This window comes from Lepidothrix coronata, unplaced genomic scaffold (assembly GCF_001604755.1).
Source record: "Lepidothrix coronata isolate B3197 unplaced genomic scaffold, Lepidothrix_coronata-1.0 Scaffold51, whole genome shotgun sequence".
Classification (NCBI taxonomy): Eukaryota; Metazoa; Chordata; class Aves; order Passeriformes; family Pipridae; genus Lepidothrix; species Lepidothrix coronata.
This window is the reverse complement of record NW_016690231.1, coordinates 3506269-3519260: the sequence shown is the minus strand read 5'-3', so window position 1 is coordinate 3519260 and position 12992 is coordinate 3506269. Positions and strand designations below refer to the sequence as shown.

The 12992-nt window shown below is 41.8% G+C and overlaps 1 long non-coding RNA gene across 2 annotated transcripts in view; it reads left to right on the top strand.

Moving 5' to 3' along the window:
* Positions 1-12992, top strand: part of LOC108497718 — a 119731-nt gene that overhangs the window by 92268 nt on the left and 14471 nt on the right. The gene's annotated exons all lie outside the window — the stretch shown is intronic.

Here is a 12992-nt window from a genome sequence, read left to right as displayed (position 1 = left end):
GGCTGCCCCATGCTGAGCAGGGACCTTTTGTACTCTGTGCCTGTCAGATCTGAGGGAAGGGAAGGCACTGAACAGCTCTGTCCCAGCTGAGGTAATGATTCTTGTTGACTGTTTCCCTGTTGCTGCAAAGATAGGAAGAGTCACACTGTGCCCGACATCTAAGGAGATTCCAGGAGCAATCCTCCTGAGTCAGCAGGCCCTGTGCTGCTGCCTGCAGACAGAAGGCATGAGCCAGGGCTGGGCTGTCTCCAGCAAGTGATGGAGGCTCTGCATCTGCCCAGAAAAGGGACCAGCTTTCATTAGACAGCTTAAATACTGAATAAATTTGGGTAACACAGTGTAGTTGTTTCCAGTCCTGATCAGCTTTCAGAATCCCACTTTTTCCTGCCTGCAGCCTGTCACTTCCTTGACTAATCCCCTCCTTAGCTGCCTTAAGTTAACACCTCTTTATTTCAGAAATTGGCTTTTTTAGATTTATACTCCACTAATTGGCTTTTTCACCCTCTGAACCTTTTCTGCTTCCTCCCTCATGCACCCCAGCCCCTTTCACCACCTAATCCCCTCTTTCCACACTTGGATTCCACCATTCTCTTTTCCCTTCTTTTTTATTTCCTCCCAAAATGAGCTCGTACTCTTTTGCTACAATCCCCCGAGGCTCTGGTGTTAAAAATCTCTGACTTATGTTGTGGTGTTAAAAATTTCTGACTTTCCCTGACTTTCATTGTCTGACACTTGTAAAATAGGCTCTGATCCTACAGACATGTGTGGACATGCCAATCTTAGATTTGAGTGCAGAGAGAGTGATGCCTGTGTTGCCAGTTTTTATGGTTTTATCACAAGTTACACGATATTTATGTTTCTGTTTCTGAAAAGTCCAAATTTAAGGAGCCCATGATAGAAAGGGTCTGCTTCATGGAGGAAGAAAACAAGGGGAGAAATAACTTCTAGTCCTCCTAGTTGTACAAGCAGATAGGAAGTGTAAATCATATAAACCTGAGAGTCAGAGGGAAAATAAAAATAACTCAATTGCCTCTCTCTATATTTCAAATTTCTTTGCTGTAATCTCATAATCTTATTGAAGCTGATCCAAATTTTGAATACCTGCAGTTGGCAGCGCTGAGCATGCAGTGTAAACATATTTGCAATTATTTGCACTCACTTATTAAGTTATCACTGGCTTTTTTTCTAAACAGAAACCAAATAAGTCAGAAAGATGGATTGCCTATACAGTAACAGAACAATGCTGCACCCAATGCAGACAAAAGATTCAAAGAAAGGAAAACAGAGAACCAAAGCTGTGCTGTTCCAAAGGGATATTTTAGGAACATCTGGTCTCTACTGGAAGAAGCATTTCTCCAAAAATGGGGGGGAAAAAAAATCAAACAAAAAAGTAAAATCTTTACATGTATTCAAAAGCAAAACTTTAACGAACAGGCTTTGATCTGCAAATGTAATTAGCATTAGAATTAGAGATGGAATGGAGATTTGTCTAAAAGCATTAATTCAAATCCCACGCCTGATATTTTCTTATCACTGCTGTAATTCTAACAGTGCCTGTGGCAGATTCAGAAATCAGAAGAAAGGGACAAGGGCAGTAGGTCTCCCACTAGCAAAAAAAAAAAGGGGGGGGCAGCGGGAGTGAGGAAAAAGAGTGTGAGATGGAATTAATCCATAATATCCCCAACCCAACTCTATTTTCAATGTATGAATTATTTATCTTCCAATCTCAAAACGCCAATATATCTGTATGCACCATTACTTTGATCTCATGCTGCTACCCAGCACTGCAATGCCTAAAATAAGATGGCTCTGGAAACCTATAGGCTTCAGGTATATTTAATTTTAATAGTAGACCCAAACATCAACTACGGGTTGCCTTTGAAAAGTCTGGAATAACCTATTTTCTTGAAGCTGTTCTTCCTTTCATCCTTCTGGGACCGTGTGCCCGGGGCTGCTCTGTGCTCACAACCACACCTGCACCCCCCTCAGGTGCAGTGCCAGTAACAGGGATCAGACTGGCCTGGTTGTTTGGGGAGAGCACCAACTTAGGAAGGTTAAAATGGCCCCCTTTGTGATGTGTGGTCCTTTGTATGAAGATGGTTAATCGGTGTTTGGAGGGATGTTTGAGTTTAGGATTAACCTCTTTCCTGAGTCCCGTGAGCATCAGAGCATACACTGGGTCAGACAAAGCTTTTTGTTTGGCCAACAGTAATACCTTCTGTGCCCTTTCAGTGGGGAAGGGAGGGCAGAGATGTGCTTTGATTCCGATATCATCGGGCCCCCCACTTTATTCACACTTGTTTCTAAATAAACTGGTTTCTCAATACTCTCCAACACGGCTGCAAAGACTTTTAAACCTCTGCCATCCACTAAATATTGCAGATTGTATTCACTCTACACCAGGTGGCTAGGCCACTGCTTCCAGACAGGAGTCAGAGTTCGTATTCAGACACCTCTCAAACTCCTTTCTGGCCAACTCTTTTTGTAAATTGTGCTCTCTTTGAAACTAGAAGCAGACACAGGATGATTGTGCACTTACCAGAGGGATTTGAACCAAGCATTTATAGTTTTCAAGTCAATATTTTAATTGTTATAACTATTATTAAAATTGCAGTTTTGCTTGATCTTGTTACAGTTTTTTACCTTTTTTTTTTTGTCATTCCCTAAGAAAGAAAACAACTTCAGCAGGAACAAAGGCTGAGAGGCTGAGCAAAAGGCAGCCATAAGAGTCTTATCAAAGCCCCAACAGAGTGGGAATAATTATTCACACTCTGTTGGGGGTTCTAGAAAGACCATCTGAGGAAAAGGATCACTCAGTCTTTTCAACATGTGAAATTAAAGAAAACCACTAGAAATTCAGTACAGGGTTGGGAGGGGAAAGTTAAAACAGGGGCAGCTGAGAAAAAGATGTGGCTGCTCCTCTCACACTCGATTCACACCATTAGCTGACCACTGGCCGAGCAGGCTGTGCTGGGCAGTGTCACAACAGCAGTTTCTAATAACTTTAATGAAAGGGTAATAGCAGAGCTGAAATGTGACTGTTGTTCTGTTTGCTGTCTCCCACTGGTGCGCTTGTTGTTTATTCTGCAGACCTGTGGAAAAGTATCTAAGCTTCACCTAATCGACTTAATTGTTCCATTTCAAACACCTTAGTGTTTATCTCCCACACTGGCCTTCATGCTTGAAAGGGGCACCTCTTAAATATTCATGGTACAGCCTTACATTGCACTGCTGAAAACTTTCACTTTTAACTATTTGGCTGCTGGTTTTTGAACGTTAAAACCTGCCACAATTATTAATATAGTTTCATTATTATCGGGACTCTCCCATCTGTCTGTATCCATTTCTGATTTCAAATGGATGCTCTCTGAGATGAAGTCCCTCGTTTTCCTATGTTTTGTGTAAAACTTCCCCCTGGGCAACCCTGACAACACATCTTCATAGGCTTGTCACATACACACTGCCACAGACATAGATTTAGAGTTAGGAAACTAATTTTATCTCCATTACACAAATGGGAAACTGAGGCAGAGAGGTGTGAAATGACTTTCCCAGGGACACACAAGAGGTCTGGCCAGAGTAGGAACTGGAATATAGCTTTTAGGAGTCCAGAGCTAATATATTGACCACTATGTCAACTTTCGTTTTATTTTTTTAAAAAAGTTAATTTATATCTATAAAAATAATTAAAACAATTCAAACCCTGTAATTAGGGTTGAAATTTATAATTATAACATTAATTGGATCAGCTCTGCTCTCTTGGAAAGCTGGGTCTACCGATCTAAACGGGGATAGCCTTTGGCACATCAGAGCCCTACTCAAACAGCTGGGGAGTGTTTCTCCTCCTAAACTACCTCTCTGAAGTTCACCTCAGGCTAAAGTAACAAAATGCCACATTGGGCAAAGCCTGTGATTTTTTTGTGAGCTCTCCCACAGCGTTTCATGCTGAAGAGCCACCCGTGCCTGTAGCTCCCTTCCATTCTGTCAGAGGCCCTGCAAAGAGAGATGTGATTGCAGCAATATATCAAAATGATCACTGAAATGATTAGGTTTTATGATCTTCTGAAGAAAACTGCTCGTACAGGCTGGGCTGAATGCTCCACACCAGCCATTCCAGCAGCTCACAGTTTGCTAGCTCAGCGTTTTAGTTCACTCAGTGTTATGTTTAGGAATTATTAATGAGGGGCTTGTAAGGCACAATTCAAGTCAACACTGGCAGGAATAAAATCTCCATTTTGAATGAAAACCTGTAATTGGTTCTTAGTTGCTTGGGAGCAGTTTTTACAGTAGCTTTGCAGCTGGCTTTGCCTTAGAGATCAGGTTGGTTTGTGCCCAGGTGGCACCTCACCTGCAACTACAACCACACTGAATGCTGCTCCTACTGAAAAACCCTTCCTTCTGACTGAAGAGGCCTTTAAATAAGCAGATGTAAAATTAAAGGTGATCCCTCTGTCCTTTGGGTCTCCACTATGAAGCTGTTTCTTGAATGTGTTAAACCAAAAACACTGCACAGTTTTCTGGCCTGGAGTTTTCAAAGATTTGCTGATAAATAAGTTAATAAAGTGCAGGTTGAGTCCATAGGTAAAGTAGCAACCAGGTCTCTGAGTCACTGCTTTGTCTCTGACCAGCTCCTGGAGACAAAAGATATCAGTTATTCTTAAGAAGTAACAGGACTTCATCTCCCCAGCGCGCCCTGGGAGCTCTGCTCAGAGCTAAAAGGGTTTTCCAAAACGTTGGCATCTTGTTGCCAAGTGAAAAGCCCTTTTTCATCTTCTTTTCAAAAATCCTGGGGAATGAGTATAATTTGCATTCACCAGACCATTTCTTACAGCACTGTAAGGGCTGCTGTCTGTCTGCCCTTTAATAAAATGGCAGGGAATTTGACTGCCACGCTTGGGATCCCTGGCCAGGAACAACGGAGCACTCCAGCCTCTGAGGAGAGAGTGGTCCAGACAGCCCACTGATCTTAGGCCTGGGATTCCATGGGCTGGCAGCTGTGGAGAAGGGTTTGTTAGCTAAGGTAGAATACTGAGCTCAAGATTTATTTTATATGGGGCTGGGAGGGAAAGTTTCCAGTCTGAATTCGTATAAAGGAAACCAGACCAGAGCCTGAAAACAGTCCTACACTGGCCAAAAAAATGAACTGGGTGATGTACTCAAGTTACCTGCCTGTCTGAATGTTGCAATCCTAAGAACAAACAGAATCTAAACTGTTCACTGATTTGTGCCTCATGTTACATACTATTTTACTGTTTCACTGTGTGCATTTTGCTGGTGTCTGGCTGCTAAGTCATGCTATGCCAAGGCAGTGACAAATGGCAGGAGACAAAGCAAAACCAGGGATTTGGGAGGTGTTTGCTAGAGGTGGAGGTTGGAGGCAGAGCCCAGCGTGCCTCACTAGCTAAATGTCAACTGGCTAGTGCCTTTTCCACTGTATGGACTAAATCTCGTTGGGTTTGTGTCAGTAAAATTGCACATCCCCAGCACAAAATTTTACCCGCAGGGCTAGCTGAGCTGTGTTATAAATGTGCTGTATACCAAGGGAAAAAGTATTCTCTGGTGTCAAAAAATTGTTGGTGTTGCTTTGATTATTTTTTTTTTTAGAAAAAATACTTTCAAAGCGAAAAAGAGGATTTTTTTTTTTCTTTTTTTATCTTAAAGGGATAAAAAGCAGCAGGGAGTTGCTTTCCTTAGTCTATATGCCCTTTAAAATCCGGCACAGAATACCCTATTAATTTATTTTCCCCCTTTCCCAGCGTCACATGTCGAAAAATGCCCGTCCCATTGCGGGTCTGGGGCTGACTTATTATTAGACCCAAAGCAGTGATGGAGGAATTAGGAACAGCTTTTTTTTTTTCCCCCTGCAGCAGCCATGGGTGACCACATGGCAAAAGCCCTGGTGATTTTTCCTCCGGAGCGAACTAAAGCAGCTCAGGTCTGTCTCTCTCCACTGACACACAATGTGGGGATGTGCCGCTGTTATAACCCCTGTGCCACAGTCATTGTGAGCAGGTCAAAGCACTGAATATCAATAGACTAATTCCTTCACCCCTTCCAACCCGTTCTCTGACTGGAATGTACACTTCTATTGCACGGCTTTCACCTTTGGCCCTTCACCATCTTCATGGCTCCGCACTTCAAAAGAATTCTGCTCATGTAGAAAACGCCTGATTGAAGGAATGGTCAGAGCTGCACAATTATTTCGAAAAAACTCCACATTGTGTTTTCAGCTGAGGACAGGAGAACTGGCGAAAGTCTGAACCACTTTCAAGATTCAGATCTAAATCCCGAGGTTTAGAAATATGAAAGTCAAAACTACAATGGTCCAAACACACAGAGCCTATTCTTTGCGCCTTGAAATGTGGGAAATTAAAGAGCTGCTCTCAGTTTGACTACTCACCTTTCCATTTTCTGAGGCACCCAACAAAGTTCCCTCTGCTAATGAATACAGGTTTTGATTGTTGGATTACACAGATTATTTTCTGTCATCTTCGAGTCCTTTAAACAATTGCTTCCTTTGAAATCCCTTATGCAAGAAGCATATGACTTTACAACACTCCTATTTCTCTTTTGTATTTAACATCACAGCCCTCTCTGGGGTTATATACAATGTGGGGAAAGCTGTAGGTCAGGGCTGTGAGGTGGTAGCTAAAAACGCAGGGCGCCCAACTATTGAAGCTCACACAAAATACACAGAAGAAAAGAGGCTACATGGAAGAAGATTTAAAGGTAAACATTATTTTTTTATATCACATTTTGTTACAGTTCCAAAAAACCAAGGAGCAGATGGTTGTACACGGGGCAGGATATAAATCAAGGGACAACAGAAAATTAAATGGGATGTAAACTCAAGTGCTGAAACAATCTCAAATTAAAAATTGTTTGAGGTGTGGTGAAGAATATCCATACTGGCTGGAATTTATCCTGGAAGACCATTCCTGCCCCCACAATCTTTCTTTTTCCCTTTCTTTCTCTCTTTTCTCTGTTCCCTGCCATGTTCTCCTGCTAGTGCACTGATACCAATCTCTCATGAATTTTCCATAAGCATCTTCCCTTAACCTGCCTTTCTGCCCCAACATCCTTCTCTCTTCCACACAGGTATCCAGCTGCCCCTCCAACTCTGACACTTTTGCTCTGGGTGGACAAGGGGAACCAGATCACCCAACCCAAAACAGCAGAGACACACCTGAGTCTAACAGAGAAATAACTTCTCCTAGAATCTACTGCTCAAAATGCTTCACATATCCACAATCTCTTCCATTTTAGCACAATGTACTGAACTTCACAAATAGAATTATCTGATTTTGGATGTCTTTAGGGAGCAGATGGGTAACATATAGAGAAACTGAGGCATTACTGTTACACACCAAGGAATGTTAAGTGCTAGTGAAGAGCTGAGGAGCATTTTCACTCCTCTGTGAAGCCACAGACATGGTTTAAACACAGGGAAACTTTCACATATATTGGTGGACAGCGAATCTTTTCTTTGCAAATGCTTATTGTGAGATTTGTTGTGCAGCATGATTCCTAGATTGGGATTTGAATGCAGGAAAATGCTGTGGGCACAACAGGCTTGAAACAACAAATTGAACCTAACTTTGTCTAACTCAGCATTTAGAAATTTTATTGGCAGAGACTTGCAGAAAGGAACGAGAAATCATAATTCAGCAAATTCCTTCTATCACTGCTCAACTTTCTGTCCTCATAGTAAATTATTCACCTCAGCAATGACTCAGTTAGCAAAAGATTAAAGGCTGCATTCTGGCACCCTTGCTGTTATTGGGGAGCATTATGAAGCATCCTGTTGAATGCTACAAAAACGTTGCTGAGGGTAGTACAGCTCTGCAGGAAGAAAGGTGTCAGTGCTTGTGTTCACAGTCACAACACAAAAGCTCCCTGAATACTCATTTGTCAGTCAGCTCTTGGATTTGTGTCCCAGTGAGAGCTGTGGAGCATCATCCACTGCAGAGCATCCCACAGCCACATTCCAGGCACTGGGAAACCACACCTGGCCCTTGAATTTCTTAACCCAATACCTCGGGATTGCTGCTCCTTATAAGGAGCAATCTCAACCACCACGCTCCGTCTTCCCATTTTCAGTTTCTCTACAGGTAAATATAAATACCTGTCATTTTACAGTGGCGTCTGTGGATTCCACACCATCGGAACCTTTGTCTTCTGAGGTGCTTTGGGTTGGGATGATTTAGGCAATGTATTTGTGCCCTGTTGTGAGAGCAGTTTTTGGGTTTGTTTCCTGAGTCTTATAAGCCAAACCTCTTCAGTAAACAGCATTATTTTGCCTTGTTACCCACAGGATCAAAGTGGTCTGCAAAATGCAACAATATGACCCTTCCCATGTCAATGCAAGGGCAACAAAAAATGAAATTTCACTATAATCAGCCATGTGCAAGTCTCCTACTAAATAAATAAACCTTGTGAAACTACAGTTATTAAACTAAATGTATTTGACTCCACAAGTCTTTCGTGAACCTGATCCAAATTTAAACTGATAACTCTGCATGGAAAATTGCAGGAATAAATACCTTTTTTTTTTTTCTTCTCTCTGTAACAAGTCCTAAAAAAATAGCATGAAACTAACATTCTGTGACTGTACCTGAATCTGCAAAATCCAACAGGTGAAAATTTTTATTTGGGTTTTTTATTTGCTTTGTGTTCTTTCCCCAGCTGTCCTCTAGAGCTTTGTAAAAGGTACAGAACCTTATCAGACGGCTCAAAAAATCCACATAGCGCAGAAGTATTTTATCCTAAGGCTTTTCAGTAAAATTTTAGATGAAAATAGTTGCTTAGGTAGCATTTAGGTACTTGTAGCATCACAGTTGATTGTCCTTTGCTTTGTGCCCTGTGCAATCACTGTGGAGCAAACTACTTGTTAGATACTTCCATCCTGATCATTGTAAGCATTTTGTATTACCTGTGTCCTGCTGGGCAGAAAGGAAGAAGCTATGAGGGGGTCACATGTCAAATGTTCAAGATGAGCAACTAGACTCAATAAGTTTAAGGTCCAGCACTTTCCCTCATAAGAGAAGTGAAAGCACAGCAGAGGTAACTCACAGGTACTCCCAGGATACTGCACTGGGACTATTTTTGGCTGGCAGTAATCCCTAAGAAACACCAGTGTTTCCATTTCTTTGTTGAAAGTTAAAGTGATAAAATTCCCACAGCGTGTTTTGGAATTCAGAACTGTTTTGGCAACTCACAGGAAACAACCCTTACACCGTGTAGGCACCAGTGTTTCATCTCTCACTGCTCTCAGCTATCCTGAGCTCAGAGTTATCATTTCAGCTTACTGGAAAGCTCTTGATGCAGACAGTTCCTTCAAAAATATATTTTGTTGGAAGCCGTTAGAAAATTCAATAAAGAGACTTTGATCGTGATCCATTCATTGACTTTCTTGGACTAACTTTTATATGGGATTTAAAGTGGATTTGAAGCTTCTGTTTCAAAAGCAAAGCATATTTTCCAAATTCCTGCAGTGCCTCGTGGCATCAGCTTTGCTTTTGAAATAGAGAATGAGGATGCAGAGATATTAAAGCTAAGCTCAGAGAAACATGATTTTTCACCCCCTCTAGAAAAACAGGAACATCCTTACTCTTCCTTTGAATACATAATTAGTGCTAATTGAAGCCACATGTCAGAAATTCATGCAGCAGGACAGGATACAGAATGCAAAAGGGTTTTTCCTATCAATGCCAGGGACAGGCAAATGAAGACCTGCAGTTTTTCCCTCTTTGTGGATCTTCCTGTCACATGCAAGACCTACAAGTCATAAGTGGTCCTGTAGCCATACACAATCCTCATAAATAGTTCCCTGATACAACTGTATTGGTTCAAATCATCTTTTCTCCCCTGTCCTGCTATATGGAATTCAGGCAGGCTTCCTGGAGAAGTCTCAAGGTTACAGAAAGTATTGTTTCCATGTTGATCCCTTGTTCCTGCCACCACAGTGCTCCTACTAACTAGGAGAGCTTAGTCCCAAAATATTCTCCCCACTTTCTCTGATAATGTAATGTAGGTATCCCATAAGCTCTAGAGAGATTTAAATTTCCAAATTAAATATATGCACATACAGGCTTTTTGGACAGTTACCACTCAGCAAAATTTCCATTGAATTGTCCGATTTGTGTTCTTAAAGAAGAAGGATGTCCTGTCTACAAAAACCATAATCCTTTCTTCAAAGTTTTATCCTCAACCTGAAGTAACACGAGCTTCTCAGAGGAAAAAAAAATAACGAAACAACTCAGTTTTTAGTTTTTTCTTTTAAGCAAAACATCTTTTTTCCTTAAGTGCATCCTTATAAAAGCCTAAAACATTTCATCTCCCATAATGGCCATAATGAGATCCCAGCAATGACGACTTAGCTCAAACTACAGTTAACAGAAGAGGCAGTTAAAGCAGCTTTGTTAAGTGTTGCTACCTGAATTGACTGCAATAAACAGCTTTGCTTAATCCTGCTGACGACTAAATTAAGTGTGGGTTTAAAAATCTCAGACTATTTGATGTGACTTCATGCCAGCACTGCACTCCTTAGTGCTCTTTGTGGCACCCCCAGAGACAACAGGCTCAGGCCAGCACACAGCAAGGGCTGGAGGGTGCTCTCCTTCCCACACACACCGGTACAAGAGTGACTCCCACCAGTGCTAACTCAAGTCACATGTCTGACTCCCCCATTCAGCAAGAGGAGAAAAATACTTTGCACAAAATTCCCATTCAATCTTTAAAATTTTCCAGCTGTTAAGCAATTCCCTGGACCCAAATCAAAGCCTGCAGATGCTCTGGGGGTAAAATCTCTGCCGAACGAACAACACGGTCTGGATGGAATTGGATTATTAAGAACATTCATGATGGCTCCATGAATTTGCCTGGATGTGGATCAGCTGCTCCTGATACAATCATATGCTACATAGTTAGGTCCTTACTTGTTTGCTGTCACTGTTTTTTTCTAATATATTGTATTCTTACTGCTTGCTTCAAAATTCTTACGTGTCCCTCCCTCCCCCTCAATCTGACAGTAAAAAATAACCCACTGAAGAGGGTTATCCTGTCCAGACTAATGAGACATGGAAATGGAACCCAATGGCATTGCCAGCTTTGGGAATGTATATCTACAGGGCAGCCCCACATTTGTTAAACTAACAAAAAACCCAACAGCTTTCCAGTTCTCTGGCTTTTCCATTTATAGATGTTTGCTGTAGGTCCAAATGAGTATATCCTTTACTCTGGAACTGGAATAGTAATGCACTGCATTTGTACAATGAGACTGAATGGAAAAGAGGTCTAGAATGTGATCTGTCCTTAATCATTTGGGGCCCAATTCAGCAAAGTGCAAATCAAATGCTTAATTTTCAAATAAAATCAAGTGTTTTTAACTGCACTGCATGTGCTGGGTGAAATTCATCCTAACAGTGAGTCAGCCCATAAAGGCATCACACAGCAGCACTGGTGGGTATTTCACTCAAAGGATAACTACAGCTACCAGAAAATCTTACAATTCCAGACAGACATTGGCTCAGGCTTTATGGAAATCATTTAACTTCTCTGCCTCTGTTTGCCCATCTGTAAAATGGGGATATCAATGCTGAAAGGGCATTAACCCTTTGCAAAGAAATAAGCCTTTGCATTAGCCAGGCAACTTTCCTTATTGGTTTTTACTGGTTTAAACTAGCCATGACTTCACACAGGGCACTAAGGACAAAAAAAAAAACAACACTGTAGAAAGAAACTGCAGCATTAAATGTCATCTCTGATAGAAGGAGACCAAAAACTAGGGGGGGTTGTGGCCTGAAGGGGCAGGAGGGCCAGCAGAAGTGGCTCCTCCTTGCAGCCTCCAGGCAGCTTTTATGAGCTGTGTCATGGATTAAAGCTGGGCCCAGGCTTTCAGCAGGAAAATCTGGTAAATCACTTGCACCTCAGTGTGCCAACTCAATGTCTGAAAACCATTTTAAGCTCGGGAAATTTGGTGTAAGTCTTGCTTACTATTCCGATTAGTATTTTTACATTTAGGTTTTATAGAATAAATTATCGAAAATTGAATGCAACCTTAAACTCTGGCTGGCACGAAGCAAGTGGTGTTACAGTACTTGCAGCAGTGTTTGTGAAGGACATTGAGGTGCTGGAGCAGGTCCAGAGGAGAGCAACAAGGCTGGGGAAGGGACTGGAGCACAAGTCCCATGAGGAGAGGCTGAGGGAGCTGGGGGGGCTCAGCCTGGAGAAGAGGAGGCTCAGGGGAGACCTCCTCACTCTCTACAACTCCCTGACAGGAGGGGGGAGCCAGGTGGGGGTTGGTCTCTTTTCCCAGGCAAAGATCAGCAAGACAAGAGGGCTCGGTCTTAACCTGTGCCAGGGGAAGTTTAGGTTGGATATTAGGAAGAATTTCTTTCCAGAGAGGGTGCTCAGCCACTGGAATGTGTCTGAACACGACAAAAACTGGAACCAGTGTTCAAATAATTCTCAACTGCAGGAGATCCTTAACAGGAAAGCTTCATTGAACATCTGAGTCTTCCTGAGGGTTTTCTATGGAGCCTTTCACTCAACTCACTCAGAAATCATTGAACACTGAAATTTATGGTAGAAAGATCGAAGCAATTTTGAAAAATTTGCCCGGGAACTGGAAGCTGACTGGCTTTGGCAGCACTGGGCTCCACCTGGGCTAATTTGTCCTGCTGCAAAGCAGTGAAAATTCATTTGCCCTCAGTTTTTTGTGAAGTTTTTTTTGATACATTTTAAAACTTAGAACTGAAATGGAAAATTGGTGAAATTTGGTGTAATGAAGTGTGATGAGCTTTAAGATGGGTTTCGCTTTATGCAACTGCACATGTAAATTCTACAATAAAAAAGTGGCTCTTCTATGTCAGACCGACCATTTAAAATGGTTGTTCCAAAATCAAATCACTTTATTTTTCTGTACAAAACTTGCTCAGTATAAAGATTTGTGTTCAGAAGCAGATAAAGAAAATCCAATAAACAAGCAAAGT